This window comes from Dipodomys merriami, unplaced genomic scaffold (assembly GCF_024711535.1).
Source record: "Dipodomys merriami isolate MVZ:Mamm:240054 unplaced genomic scaffold, mDipMer1.0.p SCAF_2, whole genome shotgun sequence".
NCBI classification, from domain to species: Eukaryota; Metazoa; Chordata; class Mammalia; order Rodentia; family Heteromyidae; genus Dipodomys; species Dipodomys merriami.
Window position 1 is genome coordinate 21,490,022 of NW_027203381.1, and position 22,357 is coordinate 21,512,378.

Genomic DNA, 22,357 nt, shown 5'->3' on the forward strand with positions numbered 1-22,357 from the left:
GCCAAAAAATATGGATCCAAGTGACCATGGACTGAACCACCTGAAACCCAGCACCAAAATAAATCCTTCCTCCTTTAAAACAAGTGTAACTTCCTCCTCTCTCCTTACAAATAGCAGGAGAAAAGCTGATTCGTTGCTGGTGTTCTGTTTGTACTAGTGCAAAGGAGAAAACCCAGCACTGTGGGAGCAGGAGACATATATCCTTCTGGAGTGATTTACCTTCAGCAACCCGCCTTCCCACCCCCCAGGTCAGTGATTGAGATGAGCGCAGTTTGATGCTTTGGTGAATGTTGGCAGCTACAGATCTGGGGATCTGGATGGTAAGAATAAGAATAAAGTATTTGTTGGAAAAAGTATAGGACCCAGGGAAAGTCTACAACTGGGATCATTTTTCAGAATCCCAGACTGACTTGTTCATTTGCTCAACAGTATGTATTTATACTTCCTAGGTGTGAAACACCTCGTAGGTGCCAGACTGATTGACAAGAGGGTCCTGGTTCCAGTTCTGCTGCTAGGCTACTCCATGGGACACACAGATACACAGTCCCTACCATGCTAAAGGTGTAAGTAGGGTAATAGTAGGGGCTCCGAGAACACACAGCCAACCATTGTGGGAAAGACCATGACGTTTTCCACCCAGTTAGCATATGTGTTCAACAGTGTCTCTTAGAGAGGAGTGCAAACATCCCAGCTTACATTTAGAAAATGAGGAGGGATGAGGAGGCTTCGGGTCAAGCAAATGTGTTCCATACACAATTCTCTTATATACCTGCACACTCCCCCTGCAAAGGGCCTTTTCTAAAACTCACTGTTCTCCTATGTGGAGAACTGCTCACCAGTTCATCATAGGCCCCAAATGTTCTCACTTGCGTTGTCTACCCCCTGCAGCTGTCCTGAACCTGTGACCACTTCCTCCCAGCTGAAGCTTGTCCTGCATGAGAGCAAGAGCTGGGTCCACTGTCCCCCGTGCTGATTCTATGAGTCCAAATCTGAATCTCCCAAGGAAAAGGTAAAGCATGTTCCCCAAAATGTGTCTAGCCAGTGCCCTGCTGGAGCCAGGCTGGGTCCCAAGCCTCCCTGCATGTGTCCGTCCCCTGTGCCTTTGTTGCGGTCCCCCTGTGCTTGGGAGCCAGCTGCCTCCCTCTCCTGGAAGCCTGCCAGCAGCGCCCTCCAAACAAGCCCGTCTCAATCAAGTTATTTATTCACCTAATCAAAAAGGAAATAATGTATACAATTTACAGTCTTTCTCAGGTCCTAGCGTCTGTGGAGGATGGGGAGGGGGAGATCCAAATGAAAGATCCAAATGGAGATGGGGTTCAGACAAGCATGTGAACCAGAGCATGCTACTCATGTGGTCCAGGGACCCCCATGATGATGAAAAGAAGGAAGTGGGCAAAGCAAGAGGCTGAGTTCACATAAAGCTGTGGAAAACGTCATTCACAATAAGCCAGGGGTGGGGACGGAAGGGGCGCCATCTGCTCAGCCCAGAGTATCCCAAGTGTGGGGCCCAGAGGCTCCAGAAAGCCCCCCAAAAGAATGAGGAAAGCCGGAGGCACTCAGCTGGCTGCTTCAGTTAGGGGTGTTTCTCTACAGCTCCAATTTCTTCCTGATTGACCAGAAATCCTCATTCTCTAGATTCCAGTCTTTTTTACATTTGTCAGCTCTTGCTCATCTCACCTTTGAAATCTCAGCTAAAATGACACTTTGGAAGGGATATGTTTGATGTTCTCACTTATAATAAGTCCCTCTGTTAGACCCTCTCACAGCACATAGAACCCTTTCTTCCAAACATTTTACACTGTAAACTATTCAGCCATTTGCAAATGTCTTTGTTTAAGAGCTAACTCCTACTGGTGGACTATACAAACTGAGGTCTCCTGAGGTTTTTCAAAGCAGTGCTATGTCCAGTACATACCTCAATAAACACCAGCTGCTACTTTGACACCGTATGTGGACAGGTAGAGTGTGTCTTAACTGTTTCAATGCTCTATCTATATTACAAGTTCTTTTATGTTTATAGTCCCGCAGAACCTTAGTAGGATATGTTATGATCTAAGACAGTTTGGGACCATTCAAATCCTTGTTCAGATTCCTCAATTTCTTTGTATCTCAGTTTTGTCTCTAGCCAATGAGAGGAGTACCTATTTCTCAGTTTTGCTGTGGGTATACAGGAGGAAATCTTGCTTCTTGCAGGGCCTGTGAGTGAACACTCCTTGATTGAGGGGTGCACAAATATTGGTGTTGGCTGTCTGGAGCTTCCTTCTTGGAAAATAGTAACAACCAACAAAAGTCATTGTCATGAAGAAGGGAAGCTCAAAGGGCAAGGAGGTATTTCTACACTTGCTTCTTGGCCTCTGAAGCCTTGAAGCCACGGATTCCTGTGTGGCACAGCCTCTCCCTGTGGGCTCTGGTGCTTTAGGGCAGGTGTGATACCTGTGCTGCTCACTAGGGAGATGGGGGACAAATCAAGCAAGCTCTCTGTCATGGCAAGGCTTGCATCCATGATGGTAGATCTTCTGTTCTACTCTCAATTGAAAGAGGACCTCAGGTATTTTGCTGAGATTGGAATGTTCCTCATAATTTCAATCATAAAATCAGGATGAAGTGAAAAACTGGAGGGAAGGCAACAGAAGTCCTCTTTCTGGGGGAAAAAGAGTATCAGATTACATGTACAAAAACAGTCTTATGGTAAGAATAGTTTGGAGATTTAGGATGTCCTGAACGATAATACCATTCATAGCTAGTGTTTACTGGGGACTTTATGTCTGGCACTGTTCTAGGTGTGCTATGTCTGTGAACTAGACTTTGTGTTATCTCTGTGAATTACAGTAACCTGGAGGACTATATACCGTTATCCCCATTTTATACATGTAGAAACTGAGGCAGTGGGAGGTAAGTAGCTTAGGCAATCGTATACAATATTATTTGGAGGATGTGATTTATGTTTTCTGTGGACAAACTGGCTATTGAACATCTCATCTCATTTGAGTCAGTCATCAATGGCGCACACCTGTAATTCCAGCTACTCAGGAGGCTGAGATCTGAGGATCTCCTTTTTCTTTTTCTTTTTCTGTATGTTTTTATATTGTAAAAATACTGAACAGAGGGGTTACAGTTACATAAGCAAGGTAATGAGTACATTTCTTATTGAGCATTGTTGCCTCCTCCTTTGTTTTTTCCCCTATCATCCCTTTCCTCCCACCTCCACAACGACCTCCCCCCAAAGTTGTAAAGTTTGTTTTCAACATAGTGTTTTGTACATCTCATTGTTACAATGGGTCAACCTGTATCCCTATTTAAGGATTTTGTTTTTTGCCTTCCCCTGAATTAGAGAAATGTATATACAAGATGCAGGGCACCAACATCAAATACAGTGAAAACAGGTGTTATACCATGGGAGAAGAACATATAAAGAAACAAAAAAATCACATGGTACATTATACATATGTTAGAAACAATAGCAAGACAGAAAAAATATTTGTGTCCTTATCTTGGGGTTCAGTTTGCTTAACATCATCTTATATGATCATATGTACATAGCTTTTGACCTTTTCTACACGTTGAGGATCTCTGTTTGAAGCCAACCCAGGCAGAAAAGTCCAAAAGGCTACAGATAAACTACTCCAAAAAAGTTGAATGTGGAGCTGTGACATTAAGTGATAGAGGGCTGACCTTAGGCAAACGGGCTCAGGGACAGTACCTAGGCCCCAAGTTTAAGCCCCAGGACCAGCACACACACATATAAAAAAGCACAGATCATCTAGCTTACTTTCCAGGCCTGGTAAAAAAAAATGTAGGTCTTAAGTTCTAGGCCTGGTCAAGCTCTATGACCCCGAACAGATGTCTTCTGTTAGTTCTCAAGCCCTTCAGTCTTAAGGGAGACAGCAAGAACATCTCATTGCCGGTCTGGCTCTAAATCCTTGGGGAAACAGAAAAGGAGGCCTCCAAGTTTCTTCCTAAAAGTAACATTTTTCTCCCTTTTTCTAATGAAACCTCTGCTGTATTAGAGGTATCCACAAAGTAGAATCACCTTAATGCATCAATTCATTTGACTGGGATGTTCTCCAAAATGGTAGCTCTTCATTTGCCTGTAGTGAAAGCCACTAAGGGCCTCAACAAACTTGAGAGCAAGAAGTCCATTGAAGAATTATCTCAACCTTACACATGAGATGACTAGGATGTATGGTCAGTATCACTGCTCAGGCCAGCAACTTGCCTGAGCCTCTGGTTCTGTGTCAAGAACCCTACCACTTGGTGGCCTGAATGCTTGGAGAGGAAAGCAGAGGAGGGGTAGCTGAGGCCTGAGAGGAGCCCAAGCTCTCTCTGGCTAAGTAGACTGGAAAACGTGAAATTAACACACATTGTTTATTTCACACTCTCAGCCTTGCCTGCACAATAGCACAAATTAAATTCTGCACTAACCAGACGAGCAATTAGCCCACAGCGAAGATCGAGCTTTCAGCTGATTGCTGAGCCATTCCATTCACACTACTTATGAAGGGAACAAACTTACTGAAAATATTTTTGTAGCAATAATTTTTCCTGATACACATTTTCCCCCCATTTGCTGCATTACCCCATACTTCCTGGTATTTGAGATGATTTGGCGAGGTTTTCAGAAGAGCAGTGTGTAGTTCATCAAAGACAAATTCATCTTGGGTCAATACCCAGTAATTAGCATCATTTTCATTGAAAATGAAGCTGTCATTTTGGGAAAAGCAGTGTTTTTTTTCCATTCTGAAGGTAACCCATAGAAGGATCAGAGATCTTGCTGCATTTAAGAAAACAAGAAACATCTCCCACCCCAGATCTTAGTTTCTTGCCTTTCACAGTACTCACATACCCAATTTCCCTAACCTAGTAATAAAATTAATAAAACTCACATTTATTGGGTATGTGTTATAAGGAAACCCTACTCTAAAGTTTATAGCTATGTTAATCTCCAAATAATGTAGATTCTATGATTATATTCATTTATAATGATCTGACCAAAGTACAGAGTTGTTAGATAAGAGTGTTAGTACCTAAGATATAGCAGTACTGTAGAAGTGTGCTGATATAGCTTATAGATGAGATGCAGCCAATTTGCTCAGCGTCCCACTGCATTCCAACCATGGACTCCATACCAAATATTCTTTCTGTCTCTGTCTTTGACTCTGTCTCTCTCATTTTGTCTACCTAGGCCCTGTGTATATAAAGCCTTTTTCTATATGATGCCTTTTCTCATACATGTTCTTATTCTCTAATTAGCTACAAAGTCTGAAGCAAGGACTAAATCTTATACCTTCTTCTTCAGCACTTCTAGAGTCTGAAGCTGGGAGACCTACAATAAAACATAGACAAGCCCTGTCTGCAACCTCTGTCTTCTAGAACTGATTAGAAACCACCATCTTGGGTCCCCCCTAAACCAATAAGCAGCACTAACAGAAATGCCATGACCTTCTCTAGCCTGTGTATGTCAAGGAATCATCCTAGCAGTCTTATTGACATTCAGCCTGCTGGGCCCCACCAGTTTCTTTTTTCTTTTTTTTTTCTATATTAGCTGATCTACCTTGACTTTCAACATCTACCTAATCCTCATTGGCCAGGAAATCTTTTTATTCCTGCCTAGGATACATCCATTCCTTTTTTTTTAGGCTGGCAAGATTTATCTCTTTGAACTCATTTTTAGAATACAGTTGACTTTCTACTTCTACAATTTAGGCTCTGACAAGATTCTTTGGCCTCCCCCCTGGGATGTGGCTATGGTCTTCAAATGCTCCCTTATTTATGGCAGGCAAATTGAGGGTGTGGAGTAGACTCTCTCCAAAGTACTACATGATTATGTCTTGCTGTGATGGAGACTGACATGTTGCACATGACCATTATACACCCTAAGGTGTCAAAATTCCAAACTCTAAGCCTAGTTCCTTGTCCCTTAGCTCTACCAACATTAACAAATGCAAATGTTTTTCTCATGAATATCTCATGGTGCCTTCTTCATGAGCCAATGTGTAGCAATTAATAGCTAATGGCTGATGGTAGTGGACCAAATTTAAACTCCTGGCCAAGACTTGGCATCCAAGGGTGGACTGTGTGGCTTGTTCAAGTTGTTAGCTTTAACGAACCTTAGTGTTCAGCACTCTAACATAAATTAGAAACAATAATGTTTTGAGTGTGCTTATTTATTTATTTTTGCACAAAATAATGCTATGTTTATTAGGCTGGCAAAGTGGGATTGAACTGAGTATGGGTGAAGAGAAAGCCCCGTGCAGCCTTTCGGATGTTGCTATTAGGCTCCGAAGAACAGCTCAGGGAACGATGTGGCCATAGCTTATTAAAAAAAGCATAAAATGTGCATTTTGCAGATGAAGAAATTGAGACAAAGAATATGAGTAACTTGTTCAAGGTCACCACATATTAAGTGTCAGAACTGAGGTTTGAACCCAAGCAGTCTAGCTCTGCACAGCTATTGCTTTGATTATATCATAGTTCTTGTAGAAAGGTAAAAATCCAGAGAGCAAAATAAAAAGAAAATATAAACAAGAAAATGAAAACTACAACTTGGAGTAACTTTATCACATGGTCCTATGCTATAAGCAGGTAACAGTACACAGAAACAGTGAACAAAGAATGACTTTCTACTGTACTGCAAGGAAGCCAGGGATTGATTTGAACACAATTCATCTATCTTAGTGTCAGTTTCCTCATCTGTAAAATGGGAATCATAATGTCCTTTCTATTCACAAGAAGTTCTGAAGGTTAAATGATATGACAACCTAATAGGTGTGTTGGGAGAAAGATGAACAAAAATTGTGTAATCAATGAGAAGCCTGTGAAGATTGCTAGCTACAGGATAAGGAAGTCTCTGCAGAGATATGTTTATTATTTTAAAGGTTTGCAACATGCCCCGCCCCTCTTCTGTGCAATTCCAGAGGGCAGAATTTGAGGAGAAATTCATTATTAGAAAGAGAGACAAATAAATCTAACAAATGAGTCTTTCAATCACTGGGCCAAGAATCTACAAAACACCAGCTGAAAGTTCACCTATCAGACATTCTTAGAAATGAGATGTGGAGAATAACGATGGGAAGAATGGAGAGAAATGGAGCCTTTTGCAGTCAGAGCTTTTGTTCAATGGTCGTCACATTTTCTAAAATGCTTCTTGTGCTATCTCAGTTATGGAAATTCCAAAATATCCAAGCCACTCAAATGACGTCAAGAACCGATATAAAATAACAGATGGCTGTAGTGGCATTTTAAAGTGTTGTGTTTTGGTTATGTTCAGAACAGGGGGGAAGAGAATCTCGGGTAGAAATCATAAATATTAGCTTTAGTTAACCAATTATTTTTACAATGAAGTTATTATTTGGCCATCTGGATAAATTCACACTGCAAAGGATGGGCAGGCAACCTGACAGGAAGGGAAAGAGGCAGAATCAACATCTCTAAGGAAAATCTGCATCACTTTCTGGAATCCACAACACAAGGGTCCTTTTCTGAGGGAACTGTGACTAAGGGAAGGAAGCAGAAGCATATGACTGGAGAGACAGCCTCACACAGAGACACAGGGAGCATCAGCAGAGGATGAGGGATACAAGTGTGTCAGTTGAGCTCTTTCACATAAGCATCTTCATCTTTGTCTTGACTCTCCACATTCTGTGATTCAAGAGGCATGATGATATAATGGCTAATGGCTTGCCCTATGGAGACAGATTGCTTAGTTGGATTCAAGCTATTCTGCTGCTTCCTAGGTGGTGAGCACATTTCTAAGATTCTTTATCTTGTGAATTTGCAAAATGAAGATTTTAGGGTGAAAATATGCACATGTTGTGGGCGCACGCATGCACACATGAGCACATATGTACAGAACTTAGCATGCAATAAGCATCTAATCAAATGTTGGTTGTTTCTAATAGTTATCAAGGCCTAATTCAACTAGCTTTCTCTGGAGTTATACGTTTTCAACAGCGCTTCTTAACATGATTCGCCAGCATGTCCTTATCCTGAAGATAGGTTTTGACAGGAAGAAAAGCATGTTGGGAGAAACCTAGCTATGTCCAGGACAGAGAACCAAAGAGGTGATGGACTGAGTTCCTTCACCTTTGGCTTCTTTAATCATGGGAGCCAGCTATTGATAGAAGTGTATTTGTTATCTTATAATCATGCTATTTGTCTCTGATTTTTGTAGGCTTAATATCCCTGGGTAAGTTTTCTGGACAAAGATTCAGAAGCTCTCAGGAGAATGGAGGTTCCAGAGGCCAGAGGAAGCATTCTTTCCTGTGGCAGACAAGAAAAGAATGAAGCTCTTCTCCCACCTGGCAGGCCATGAGCCACCAGCACTTCTGAGCTTGCCTAGCTACTTTCCCTACTTCTAATTAGTCTTCTGACAATAGCAAGAAAGGATTGCCTTAAGAGGAAAAGAGAAATGAGAACAAGATGGCTCTTATGGCCTCTAGAAAGAGTTTCTCATGAAGCACAAGTTACTCATGGGGAAGAAATCACTCATCTTTAGAACAAGATCTTGATTGCCATCCAACGCAAACTCTCATTTTATAAGTAAAGAAACTGGTCCCTAAGATAATGCAGTGCTTTTCCTCTTGGTGGCCCTAGTGACACAGTTTAAATGAATAACTTCTCAGGTTTCCAAATTCTTTGTACTCAGTCTGGAATTAGAAAACTATGGCTATTGACTGAATTAGGAATGATTTTTACATGTTTAAATTTAACATTTTTTTTTCCAGTACTGGGGTTTGAACTTAGAGTATTACTCTTGTGTTGTTTGCTTGCCCAGCTAATTCTCTGCCACCTGAGCCATGCTTACAATCTGGCTTTTTGGTGGTTGTTTTGAAAATGGAGTCTCATGACTTTTTCGCTCTGGCTAGCTTCAAACTGCCAACTTACAGATTTCAGCCTCGTGAGTATATGGGACTATAGATGTGAGTCACCAGCACTCAGTCATTTTTGCTTTCTTTAGTGGTTGGAGAAATAAAAGGAGAAAGTTTTGTAATGTATAAAAATATGAAAGTCAAAATTCAGTGTTCACCAATATAGTGTTATCAGAATATAACCATTTTCATTTATTTATATCTTGTTTATTGTTACCGTCATATTTCAATGGCAGAGTTGTTTAATTCTGACAGAGATGGATGGCCCTCACAGGGTAAAATATTTAGTTCAGGGATCTTTAGAGAAAAAGTTTGCAGAAAACATGATTTCATGCAGAAGGCAATGGAACAGAGGTAGAAAGAGGAATCTTTACAGCACATAGTTAAAAAAGTTCCTTCCTATGTTTAGGAGTGGCTTGTTCAGAAAATCTTTGCTGTTCCTCTTATACACCCCAAAGGCAGAACTCGCCTCTCACTCCAGTGGGGAAGCTAATAATGAGAGTGTTAATTGTGTTCCTGACCAATAACTTATAGTAGGTTCTCCTCGACTGGCAAGGGAAGATTGAAAAGCAGATGTGGCTCTTCTTTTGGTCATTGAGAACCAAGGAGCCATAATATCTCTGTCCCTCCCTCTGGAAGGAATTTGATCAAATGTTATTGGATATTAAATATGCATTACTGCATGCATTAATTGAGGATTTAATATGCTCCCTAATTAAAATTTGGTGGAGGGAAGTTCATCATATTTAGAAACACAGTATTAAAAATCCTCAGAAACTTAATAAAATTATACATCAGAATATCTTCTCTGAAATTAATGAGCCAAAATATTATAGCCAAGCAGGAGTCAGTCGTGTCTAGAATTCTGAAGGTCACTTGGAGTCATAAAAATACAGTTTTCAGTTTTATGGTTTCTGAACAATAATAAGGCTGAGGAGAAATCTGGCAAAGAGCAAAAAAATGTCTTTGCTATACATGGCAATTAATATAAAGAACCAGCAAGCTGGTAACTTAGGAAGATAGTAAGCCTAAATAAGAGTTGCGTTTCCAGTAGTGGCTGGAAATGTGATGGTCAGATGGGGCTAGAGCAAAGCATAGTGAGTTGGAGGGAGAGGATTGAGGTAGAAGGAAGGAAGAACAAAAGTTTTCGTATAGTGAGGAGGAGAGAAGTCCTAACAGCAAAACCCATTAGAAACAAACAGGAACCTCAGGAAACAATGTGCTTGGTTGCTAGAATATCTCAAATAGAAGATTCGGTCTAGACTCCCAAGGTGAAGATATTGAACTTGATAATATCCAAGTACAATTCAAGATTCAAATTTCAAAGTCCTATGAACCAACAGCTTATTGGTTTGATTTGCTCCTAGGTGTCTTAAAAGAGCATTAGAGACCTAAGACTCCATCCTTTATATATACTTCTATTTAGGGCTGCTGCTTATTTCCCAAAGAGTAATTTTTTCTGCCCTACCTTTTGCCTAGATATTGTACTGCTCCCACCCTATAATACCACCAATTCTTCCTATCAGGATTCACTCCATTTCCATACCAGGTCACAGATCAGGGGGAAAGTATTTATTTTATATTTGACCACACACACTCAGGTTTCTGCCTTTCAAATGATTTCTTACAGGGAAGTAGAAGTGAAAGAGATATACAATGAAAAAAATTAAATTGCATTGAAAGAAATTGAAGACAGGAAGATAGACAAAACTTTTCTGTTTGTGGACTAGAGACTTACTGTTTCAAAAAGTGTGTCTAGCACCCAAAGCAGTTTATAGATTCAATGAATTCTTCATTAAGATATCAATAATGGAGGCATAGAATTCCATTATATATATATATATATCCATATATATATCACATTTTCTTGATCCATTCATCTACTGAGGAGCATGGGTTGGTTCCATATCTTAACTATGGTAAATAATGCTGTAATAAACATAGTTGTGCTGCTAGCTTCAGTATGGCCTTGTTTGTGATCATTTGGGTAAATGCCTCAAAGTGGGATTGCTGGGCCATAGGGGAGCTCTATGTGGAATCTTTTGAGGAACCTCCATATTGCTTTCCAAAGTTGTTGAACAAGTTTACATTTCCACCGACAATACAATAGGGTTCCCTTTTGGCCACATCCCCTCCAGCATCTGTTGTTGTTAGATTTCTTAATTATAGCCTTTCTAACTGGGGAGAGGTGGAATCTCAATGTTGTCTTGATTTGCATTTCTTTTTCTAATTTTATATATATATATATATATATATTATTGTAAAGATACTGTACAGAGGGGTTACTGTTACATGAGCAAGGTAATGAGTCCATTTCCTATTGAGCATTGTTACCCCCTACTTTGTTTTTCCCCTACCACCCCTTTTCTCCCCACCTCTCCAACTCCTCACTTGCCCTAAAGTTGTAAAGTCCATTTTCAACATAGTGTCTTGTACATCTCATTGTTACAGTGGGTCATCCTGTATTCTTATTTCAGCATTTTGCTATTTCTCTTCCCTTCCCCAAATTAGAAAAATGTATATATAAGATGCAGGGCACCGGCATCAAGTACAGTGACAATAGGGGTTATACCATGGGGGAAGAACATACAAAGAAACAAAAAAAATCACATAGTACATTATAAGTACAATAAAAACAACAGCAAGAAAGATAAAATCTCTTGTGTCCCTATCTTGGGGTTCATTTTGCTTAGCATCAGCTTAAATGGTCATATGTACCTAGCTTTTGACCTTTTCTGTTTGTCCTAGACATAAACTAATTATTGTAGATAAGAGAAAACATGAGACCTATGTTTTTTGGGGCCTGGCTTACTTCACTTAATATACTTTTTTCCAGATCTTTCCATTTCCTTAACAAATGGGGTGGTATCATATATACCACATTTTCTTGATCCATTCATCTACTGAGGGGCATCTGGGTTGGTTCATATCTTAGCTATGGTGAATAATGCTGCGATAAACATAGTTGTGCTGGTAGCTTTAGTATGGCCTTATTTGCGATCATTGGGGTAAATGCCCCAAAGTGGGATTGCTGGGCCATAGGGAGCTCTATGTGGAGTTTTTTGAGGAACCTCCATACTGCTTTACAAAGTGGCTGAACAAGTTTGCAGTCTTACCAACAGTATAGTAGCATTCCCTTTTGGCCACATCCCCTCCAGTATCTGTTGTTGTTATTAGATTTCTTAATTATAGCCTTTCTAACTGGGTTGAGGTGGAATCTCAATTTTTGTTCTTTTTTTTTTTCTTTTTTTGCTGGTTGTGGGGCCTGAACTCTGGGACTGGGTGCTGTCCCACAGCTCTTCAGCTCAAGTCTAGCACCCTACAACTCGAGCCACAGCACCATTTCTGGCTTTTTCTGCTTATGTGGTGCTGAGGAATCAAACCCAAGGCCTCATTCATGCAAGGCAAGCACTGTACCACTGAGCCACCTTCCCAGCCCTCAATATTGTTTTGATTTGCATTTCTTTTATGGCTAGAGAAGTTGAGCATTTCTTCATGTGTGTTGACCATTCTTATTTCCTCTTCAGAAAAGTCTCTCTTTAAGTCTTTAGCCCACTTATTAATCAGGCAGTTGCTTTTTTTGAGGATTTGTTGTTAGAGGATTAAATTTTTTGAATTCTAAGTATATTTTAGATATGAGACACCCTTGTCCTTTGTATGGCTAGTAAAGATCTTCTCCCAATCTGTGAGCTTGCTATTGATCTTGCTAGCTATGTCCTTTGTCATGCAGAATCTCTGCAATTTCATGCAATCCCATTTGTCCAGCCTTTCTTTGATTTGTTGTATTTCTGGGTCTTTATTAAGAAAATTTTGGCCTGTGCCAAACAGCCCTAGAGTTTCTCCTGTTCCTTCCTGTAATGTTTTCAAGGATGTCCTCTTTGACTTTGAGGTCTTTGATCCATTTGGAGTTGATTCTAGTGCAGGGTGATATATAAGGATCTAGCTTTAGTTTTCTACAGGTGTTTAACCAATTTTGCTAGCACTATTTACTGAAGAGGCTTTCTTCCATTCTATTTTTTTAGCTCCCTTATCAAAGATTAGGTGACTACAGGTCTGTGGGTTCATTTCTGGGTTTTCAATTCTATTCCATTGGTCCTCAAGTCTGTTCTTGTTCTAGTACCAAGCTGTTTTGATTACTATGGCTTTGTAGTAGAGTTTGAAATTTGGTATTGATATTCCTCTAGCACTGTTCTTTCTGCTAAGGAATGAAAATTATATTAAGTGAAGTAAGCCAGGTCCAAAGAAATAGCTCCGGTGGTATCTTTTATTTGCAATAACTAGTATTTGTCTAGGACAAGCAGTAAAGGTCAAAAGCTAGGTACATATGACCATATAAGATGATGCTAAGTGAAATGAACTCCAAGATAAGGGCAGAAGAAGTTTTATCTTTCTTGCTGTTGTTTTTAATGTACTTAGAATGTACTATGTGTTTTCACTGTATTTGATTCTGGTTTCTTATATATACATTTTTCTACTTTGGGGAGGGGAAGGGAAATAATAAAATGCTGAAATAAGGGTACAGGTTGGCCCATTGTAACAATGAGATGGACAAGACACTATGTTGTTGAAAATGAACTTTACAACTTTGGTGGGGGGAAGGGAGGAATTGGGGAGGAGGGAAGGGAAGGGATGTTAGGGGAAAAACAAAGGAAGGGTAACAATGATCAATAGGAAATGTACTCATTACCTTGCTCATGTAGCTGTAATCCCTCTGTACACAGTATCTTTAATCAGGGTGACATTGAACAAGATGCCTTATACTAATAAATGGACAACTAATTTATACAACTACTTAAAGATAATAATAAAAAGATACCAATAAAATTTTTCATAGAGCTAGATAAAAACAAGCCTAAATTTCATACAGAAACACAAGAGATCCAAATAGCCAAAGTAATTGAATAAGAAGAACATAGAGATATCACAATTCCTGATTTAGGAGCCATAGTAGTGAGAACAGCATGGTACAGCATAAAAGTATACACACATATCAATAGTACAGTCAGAGATCCCAGAAACAAACTTATTTGTCTATAGTCAATCGACTCTAAACAAAAATGCCAAAGCCATACAGCAGAGTAAAAGCCAGCCTTTTCAATGAACACTGCTGGGAAAACTGGTTATTGTAATCTGATCCTTGTCTCCAACCATGTACAGAAAAAAAAATCAATCAAAATCAATCAAAAACCTAAGTGCAAGATTTGAAACCATGAAATCCATAGGAGAAAGCATAGGGAAACATTCAGACAATGATATTTTACATATGATCCCCAAAGCACAGGAAACAAGCAAAAATAGACTAACGGGATTATATAAAACTAAAAAAGTTTCTATCCAAAAGAAATAAGCAACAGAGTGAAGGAGAGAAAATTATTGCCAACTATTCATCTGGTAAAAGAATAATAACCAGAATTTATAAAAAAAAAAAAACCTCAAAAAATTGACAATAAAAAACCAAGAAGCCAACTAAAAAATGAACAAATAATCTGAATATATACTTCTTAAAAGAACTACAAATGACAAAATATATGGTCAGTGCCCCTATATTAATAGCTGCAAGGAAATAGCAAATCAAACAAATGAGATCACCTCTGGCTCCCAAGTATTCTACAAATGCCATTCTCCTAGATTTTCTTCAGATCTCATTTATATCAAATTTATATCAAATAACAACAGCAAGGATCTCAAAAAAAGACAACAGGCATCCTGGCATGAGAAGCTTTGGTACCTAGTTTCTTGTGATTAGAACACAGAAACTTGCTAATGTTCAAATACTGATAGTCACTAGAAAAAAAAATGAGTTCTTATTTCCAATGGCAGCTTAACTTGACCTGCCTTATTAGAATATACCTCAATGGTTTCTTTATTGGGAGCTGAGCTACTCTGGACTCAGACTGAACTGTAGCTCTTCCATAAATTCCTAAAATATCAAATAATCTAATTTCCAAGATGAAACTGGGTTTTGGCCAACAGGTTCACAATGAGGTTTATCTGTGTGTGTGTGTGTGTGTGTGTGTGTGTGTGTGTGTGTGTGTGTGTGTGTGTGTGTGTGTGTGTGTGTGTGCATGCACATGTGGATTTTCTTACAGTTAAGCAATGGCTTTTCAATTGATGGGTCACGTAGCTCTAGATCGTGTCATTGACAATACAAATGCTTTCCAGAATAACTTCCCTCTTGAGAATGTAAAAGATGTCATTGTCATCTGAAAAAAGAAAAGAATCAAGCCAGGTTTTTGGCGGGAGGGTGGCATTAAATCTCTCATTCCTCCTATGCAATTTGATCAGAGAAATCTCCCTTTCTTCTCACCTAGAGAATCACATAAGAGGTTGACTTTAGGAGACAGTACATCTATTTCATAGAGTATATAGAGTATATCTACTTAATTTTTTATAATTAAATTAGTTTAAATTGATGTCAATATGTAATCAAACATTAATCACACTCTGATGTACCTTAACCTTAATTGGAATCAGTAGACAGGTGGTCTTTAATAAGGTTTACCAATTTAAGTGAAAGGAAGAAAAATTCAGCCTACAAGGGTCATGGGCTGTGGAAGAAGAAGATGCATCAGGAAAGGATCTGATCAGGACAGAAAAGGCAGGCCTGAGCACCATGGTTTTCTCTGATATTGCCCTTGGATAGGTGTACAGTAGCCTGGAATCCTAGTAAATTTTTGCATGCTACCTGGTTAAGTCAGCATCATGGGGAAAACAAAGCAAACAATCCACTTTAACTAAATGAGTATTTCATTAGCCTTTACTCTAAATAACAGCAATAGTCATTGCCCTGAGTGACCTGCTTTCCTGATGTGACTCTACCAATTACTGGATCGTCTCTTCAGACAAATGGTGCAGGAACACATTTTCCAAATCTTAAGTTATCTCCTTTGCTACTTTACAGAATGTCAGGAATTTAAAAAAGAAATGCTTGTGTCTAGTTGAAAGCAATATACATACAGAAAATATTATGTTATGATTCTAGGTTTTATATAGCTCCAATGGTGGCTTAAGCAAATTTGTCTTTAAAGAATTTTTCTACTTCTAAATGGAGAGACAGGCATATAATGTCTCTTTGTCTTTATAGTGAACTTATTTTGACCTTTTGAGTGAGTGGCTTGTCACATTTTATCTGTCTCCTAAATAGGATTGTAAAGTCTCTCCTTCAGGGTGATGTCTGTACCAGGCAGTCAGGCCATTTGGTCAGTCCCATGGGTTGAGTGCCTGATATGCACAGAAATGCCTTGCCTAGACCTTGAGGAAGTCGGGGCCATGATGGATCTACTTGTTCAGCAAAGGAATGGTCTCCCTTGTGTCTTAGAGATTGGCACACATTGTTTAACCATTAAATTTATAAACCTGCTTTCTCATACCTCATCCCCCAAAATCCTCCAAAATAAACCTGAAGGCCAACAGTGGCTAGCTTTACTCTCATTGCAAAGATGAAGTGACTGAGATGCAGAATGGATAAGAGAATTTTTCCTAAATTCACAGCTAGCATGAACAGAGATTAGCATTAGTGCTTCTTTGGTTCCTGCTGCCTGCATCATTGTTGGCAAATTCCCACATAAAGGGTCTGGGACTAACATGCACGTGTTCACAATTACCACGTAAATACTTCTACCCACATTTGTCCATAGACGATGCAATATTCAAAATGCCATTCCAGATATGAATCTTGTCAGAGAATGCTCATCAAATCTGTCCTGATAAGATGTCAGCTCTTCCTTTATTCAAAATGTGAGACTAAGCTATAATTAATACATAAAAGATGATGATTACACTGAATTAGACAACATATCATGAGAAATCACATTTTTTAGACTGTCTTCCAATACTTGCTGCACCTTGAAGAAATACAGTCATCTAACAAGGCATTCTTGGGTTAATAGACTACCTATGTTGTCACTCATGATCTCTTGTATTGATTGTTCATACTCAATATCCTTCTTCTCTCATTCTCTAGTGAAATAGGTTCCTTTTCATCTTCCTACATTTTTTCCTTCTCCCAGCAATGTATCTTTATTGTTTTCTTCCTTAGGGAAGCATGTAACTTTAAATCAAAATAAGAGGCAGAATAATAGAGGGTCTCACATCTGGCTTCCTAACTCAGTATCAAAATATCTTACATGGCTTCAAAAAGAAGCTATCAAAGAGGCATAAAGGAAACCATAAATGTGAAAAGAACAATAGGATATTTGAAAAGGAGAAAAATACCACAGCCAGCAGAGACTGACACTTTTATGATGGCTGCCCTGGGAAAAGTACATTCAGAAAAGAAGTTGTCTTAACATTTCTCCCTGAACTAGAAAAGTGAAGACTACCTCTTGCCAGAAACCACTCCTCTCTTGTATCCCTAGAAAACAGAGCCAGGGACCTATCTACTTTCATCCATGGGCCTGGAGTGTTGATTGGAGGAGAAAGCAATTACTTGTAATGAATAGGCTCAGCAGAAAATTCCAGATGGAAGGTTGACTGCCAGATCCCAGGATGCAGTTTTGATTACACAGAAGGTATAAAGGACCAAGATACTGGCTTAGCTGATCCAAAACAGACAACTGACTCCCGAGTGGTAGATGTAGACAGGTAGTTTTCACATTTAGCTTCCCTATTTAATGCTACAAAAACACTTTTGTCACCAGATAGCTATCCTAACATTTTCTTGAATCAAAAGCTGTTATATGGCTGGGCATTGGTTGTTTACACTTGTAACCCTAGTGTTTTAGGAGACTGATTTCTGAGGATTGTGGTTCAAAGCAACGTGGGCAGAAAAGCCTATGAGACTCATATCTTAACCACAAAAAAACCTAAGTAGAGCTATGGCTCAAGTGGTAGAGTGCCAGCCTTGAGAGACAAAACTAAAGAACTGCATTCAGGCCCTGAGTCCAAGTTCTAGCCTGGTACAAAAAAAGTTGCAATGTATACCCAGCAACAAAGTTACCTTGAAAGATGAATATTTTTCTGTTCATTTGTATCTATTCCATTCCGTCTCAGGACCCAGCCCAGGATTCAACTCTGAGGTCATTTATTCATTGATGCTTTCCTATGGAGACAGGATTGCTATCTGTTTACTTTTATTTCTCCAGAGCTCTGTGCAAAGCCTTGAAAAACCATGGTAGTTAACAAATATTTGCTTAATTACATGTCTGCCGTGCACTAAATCCTTATTTAACTCAAAGTGGATAGTAAGACTTCTCAAATGAATTCTAAACTTGCCTGGACAATGCGTGAAAATATAGCTCACATTCTTGAGTGTTTTCTCCTCGCTAGATTCCCCCCTGCCAAAGTGTGCTCTGTTATTTCATTTATGTTCACAGTAACCCCTTGAGACCAGTATTAGTTGTTATTCCCATTTGGCAGATAGTTAACTTAGAGGTTAACTTAGTAGCTTGTGGCCAAATCATTAAAGGCAGCATCTAACTAGGTGTTTTCAGGATAAAAAAAAGACACCAAAGAAGAAATGTATAAATCTGATCTTTTACCCATTCCTGCCGTCCTTCAGATAGTTTCCACAGCCAATGCAATTGATGGAGCAGAAATCAGTTATCGAGGCAAAAAGGCAGGCTGTGGCTAGATAAGGCTGCAAAAATGGGAAGAACATGACATGCCTCGCTGGGAGGACTGATGGAACGGATTGGGATTGCTTCCGAGAAATGTGCTGATTCTTATCCAGTAGTGGCTGTGCTGTGACCTTTTCTAAAGAAGCACATCTAGGAAACCGTAATGGGCTCTTGCCCGGTTCTCTTTTTTCAGATATAGGAAACTGGTAGAGGAGGGATACTTCTTTGACAATCACCACGGGCAGTTGTATGATAACTCAGAACAACGCGCGTCATGATCACAGGCACCAATGAAGTACTCAGTGTTGTAAGTGGCTGCCTTTCTGTGGGCGCTGTTCAATTCCCCGAAAAGACACTTTAAAAATGTATATGAACTACACTTACAGGGAACCGAGACTTGAAGAATGATGCAGAACAACATACAAAGTTGAAAAATCACCTATTATTGATGTATATATCATAGTCTACCACTGGTTCAAAACAGAATTGGATGTGCTCGTATCTCTGAGTCAGGCGCCAAGGTGGTCTCAGGACACAACTCCATCAGCATCCACCCTATTACCATGCAAGTATGGGCTCTCTTATCCGCTACTTCCTTTGAACTATAGATTCCCAGTATACTACCTGCCCACTGGAGATAATCGATATGTGCTTCATGAATGAGTAATGGAATGGAATGAAAACGATGATGGCTCATTAAGGATTTACTTTAAAGAAGGTATCCTGCTTTCAAAAAGTGGAGAGCAAATAAGCACGATTTAGATTTTTTTTTTTAAGTTTGAGAGAGTGGCTCAAGTAGCCCTGAGTTCAGACTCTAGTACCGACAATAAATGCTTAGAAATGACTGCAGTTTCTCAAGCTGTGTTTCCTAGGTGTCGAGAAATCTTTGATAAAAAAAAATGGCATGGATTTTGGAGAGAGATCTATGATCAACTGAGCTTAGGAATTTAGAGTTACACAAATTCAAGTTTGATCTTTGAAGCAGGACTCTAAGATATGGACATGCATTGCGTGATTTCACAAGTGTGTTATATATATTTGATTAATATCTTTGAATATGGGAATAATTTTCAGGTCATAGCTATTAGCATTTTCAAAACTCCCCTGTAGAAAAAGTTAAGCTTAATGGGCACTTAAGAATTTTTTGGATTGATTCATACCATGATTTCTATTAGTTATATTTCACATATGTTCCTTGCAGAAACTTCTATAATATCTATAGAGCATGTCTCAAAGATAGCTGAGGTATGCAAAACAAATAACAGCTGTCCTTGCTCTTTAAAGCTGAAACAGGAGTGAGTATTCAAGTATTAACAGTAGCTAATATTAGTTCACAGCTCAGATTGACAAAGCACATGCAAAGTATGGGGTATTTTCTTTTCAAATAAACTATATCTGGAAGTTAAGGGAAGAAAAATAAATGACTCTAGGTTCTATGGGAGTAGACGGAAAGTCCCTTTATTGAGTGAAATATCTACTTGGTTTTGTCCGAGACTGGGACTTGAACTCCATATCTGACACTTTTGCTCATTGACTGGCTTTCTACCATCTGAGCCATACCTCCAACCCCTGAGTAATATCTAACAGCAGATACATGAGGATTATATATGTGTGTATTATGTATATATATATGTATATATCTTATATGTGTGTATTATGTATATATATGTATATATCTTATAGATGTACATATATATATATACACACACACATACTTTTTTCAGCTCTCTGTTACAATAGGCTCTGCATCAATGGATTAAACTAATTCCAAATTAAAAATATTTGGGAAAAAATTTATCTGTACTGAACATGCATGAACTCTTTTTTCTTGTTATTATCCCCTTAACACAATGTAACAATTATTTATAAAGAATGTATCATATATTAAGTATAAGTAATCTAGAGGTAATTTAAAGTATTATGAATATTAATCTCTTTTAAATAGAAGGAACTTGATAGGCAACTTGAACATTCTTAAATTTTGCAGTATGTGATGGTTCTTTTACAAATTCACTATAGAAACAGAGAGGTGATCCACAATTTCAGTCTGGATTACATGTAGAGAGATGTGTGTGTGTGTGTGTGTGTGTGTGTGTGTGTACATAAGTTGTACTATTTGAGATTTATGCCATTGGAGATTTCTGACATTGTGTTTTTATTTGTGCATGTGAGAATTCTCATCCTGTGTGGATGGCATCTCTGCTAAATCACCGCTTATCTGAATGATCAGCACAATAAGCACACTGACCCTTTTAACAAGGAATCTATTTTCCTTGCCAGGGTGAGGCCTAAATGAACTCTTCCCTTGACCTCACCTTGGTCTCATCAAACTCCTCTGGCCAGACCATCATCATGTCAATGTCTCCTGTGAAAAGTGGTTCCTTCTGCTTCCTCTGGCTGAGCCCTTCCTTCCCCAGTTCTCAGCTGAAATGGCACATTGTGGATAGTTGGGTGGGCAGGGTTTCATTGTTTCTGGTTCTTATCACTCACCATACACATACATTCCAATGCATGTCTTCTTCCCCACGAAACTGAGTTTCATGAAGACAAGGGTCTGTGTCCATTACAATTTCTATTTTATCCCAAGCAAGCACTGAGAACACCTTTACTTTACAGAGAATCAACAAGAATTTGTTGGGTAAATACATGAACAAATTAATTAAAAGTATAACATCAAAGTAAACACTGAGATGACGTTAGAAGCTCATCTACCTATGTGCACATAGGAATGTCTAGTATGTCTAAAAGGTGAGACAATGTCTCCTTACTCTAAATGATGGCATTACTGTCTACACATGTCTCCAGTCCCTTTTCTCAAAGGTTCCTTGGGGTCTGATTCAGGTTGGTATGATTTCACAAAACAGAAATAATTCAGAACTGAATCTGGAAAGCTGGAGAAAACTGAGGCATGTGTTAGTGTGTGGGAATAGCAAGAATGCTTGTTATTAGACACAGAGGACATTTTCTAAACTTGAAGTATTTGCATATCACATCCTCAGTAGGGATTCCTTAAAGAGCCACTAGAGATGTGCATGAAGGGGGACAATATTTCATTGCACATCAATTAAAACCAATGTCTCCAGGTTTTATTTCTTAGCTCACAGGGTCAGTGAAACGCCAAAACAGAAGTAGCTGGTTTCTAACTGCATAGGCAGTGTGTGGGCCAGTCTGGCCTGTCCTATACCAACAGAGTTTCATTGTTCCAAGGGAGTTATCAATTTCCCATAAGATTTATTTAGGGGACCCTATTTAAGGAGAAAGAATAATAATTGAATGGCATAATGGGGATTCATCTGGTCTGGGTACAATTGCCCCCACAATCCACTCCTTTCTTAGACCATAATGAGATCATGTGTGAAAGCCTAAATTATGTAAATGAAAAGGCTCCACTAATACCACTGAAATATTCCTGGAGTGTTACACTTGACAACCTCAAAGTACATTTCACACTGCTAATGACTTCATCACTAACACAACTGCCATGAGTCAAGCAGTTTCCATGGCAACGCCCTAGTACAGCTGTTTACCCATATAAAGTATTGCACCTACTTAGTTACATATACAGACAGATCACTAGATTCCTAGGTACTGAAATTGAAATAATTCAATTTTCAATGTCTCTCTTTATGAAGTGATTCTGCCAGCTATAGGGATTAGCATATCAATGTGACTTTGACAGGGGTTGCTGCAAAAGACATATTTTGCAGGCACTTCATGTCAATTAGAGCCCTAACTGTTTCATGGAATAATCATTCCTGCCAGATTAAGGTCGGGCTGCAAGGTAATTTAATTGGTGCCATTATATGAAGGAAAAAATGCTCTAATAGAGTGCATACACTGTCTCTGCCAGGAAAAGGGAGGGCTGCACATAGCAAATGACTGAAAGGAATTACCTTCTTAGCCATTAGAAAGGATTTAAAAACACCACACACA

At 39.1% G+C, this 22,357-nt stretch overlaps 1 protein-coding gene across 6 annotated transcripts in view; it reads right to left on the reverse strand.

Annotated features, from left to right (window-relative positions):
• The window catches only part of Slc14a2 (solute carrier family 14 member 2), a 402,998-nt gene that overhangs the window by 314,447 nt on the left and 66,194 nt on the right, over nucleotides 1-22,357 (reverse strand). Inside the window, exon 3 of one of the 6 annotated variants that reach the window (XM_070029242.1) lies at nucleotides 17,806-17,907. The exons of the other annotated variants lie outside the window; for them this stretch is intronic. The gene's annotated coding sequence lies outside the window, so the exon portion shown is untranslated. The remainder of the gene's footprint in view (nucleotides 1-17,805; nucleotides 17,908-22,357) is intronic. 6 annotated transcript variants of the gene reach the window in all.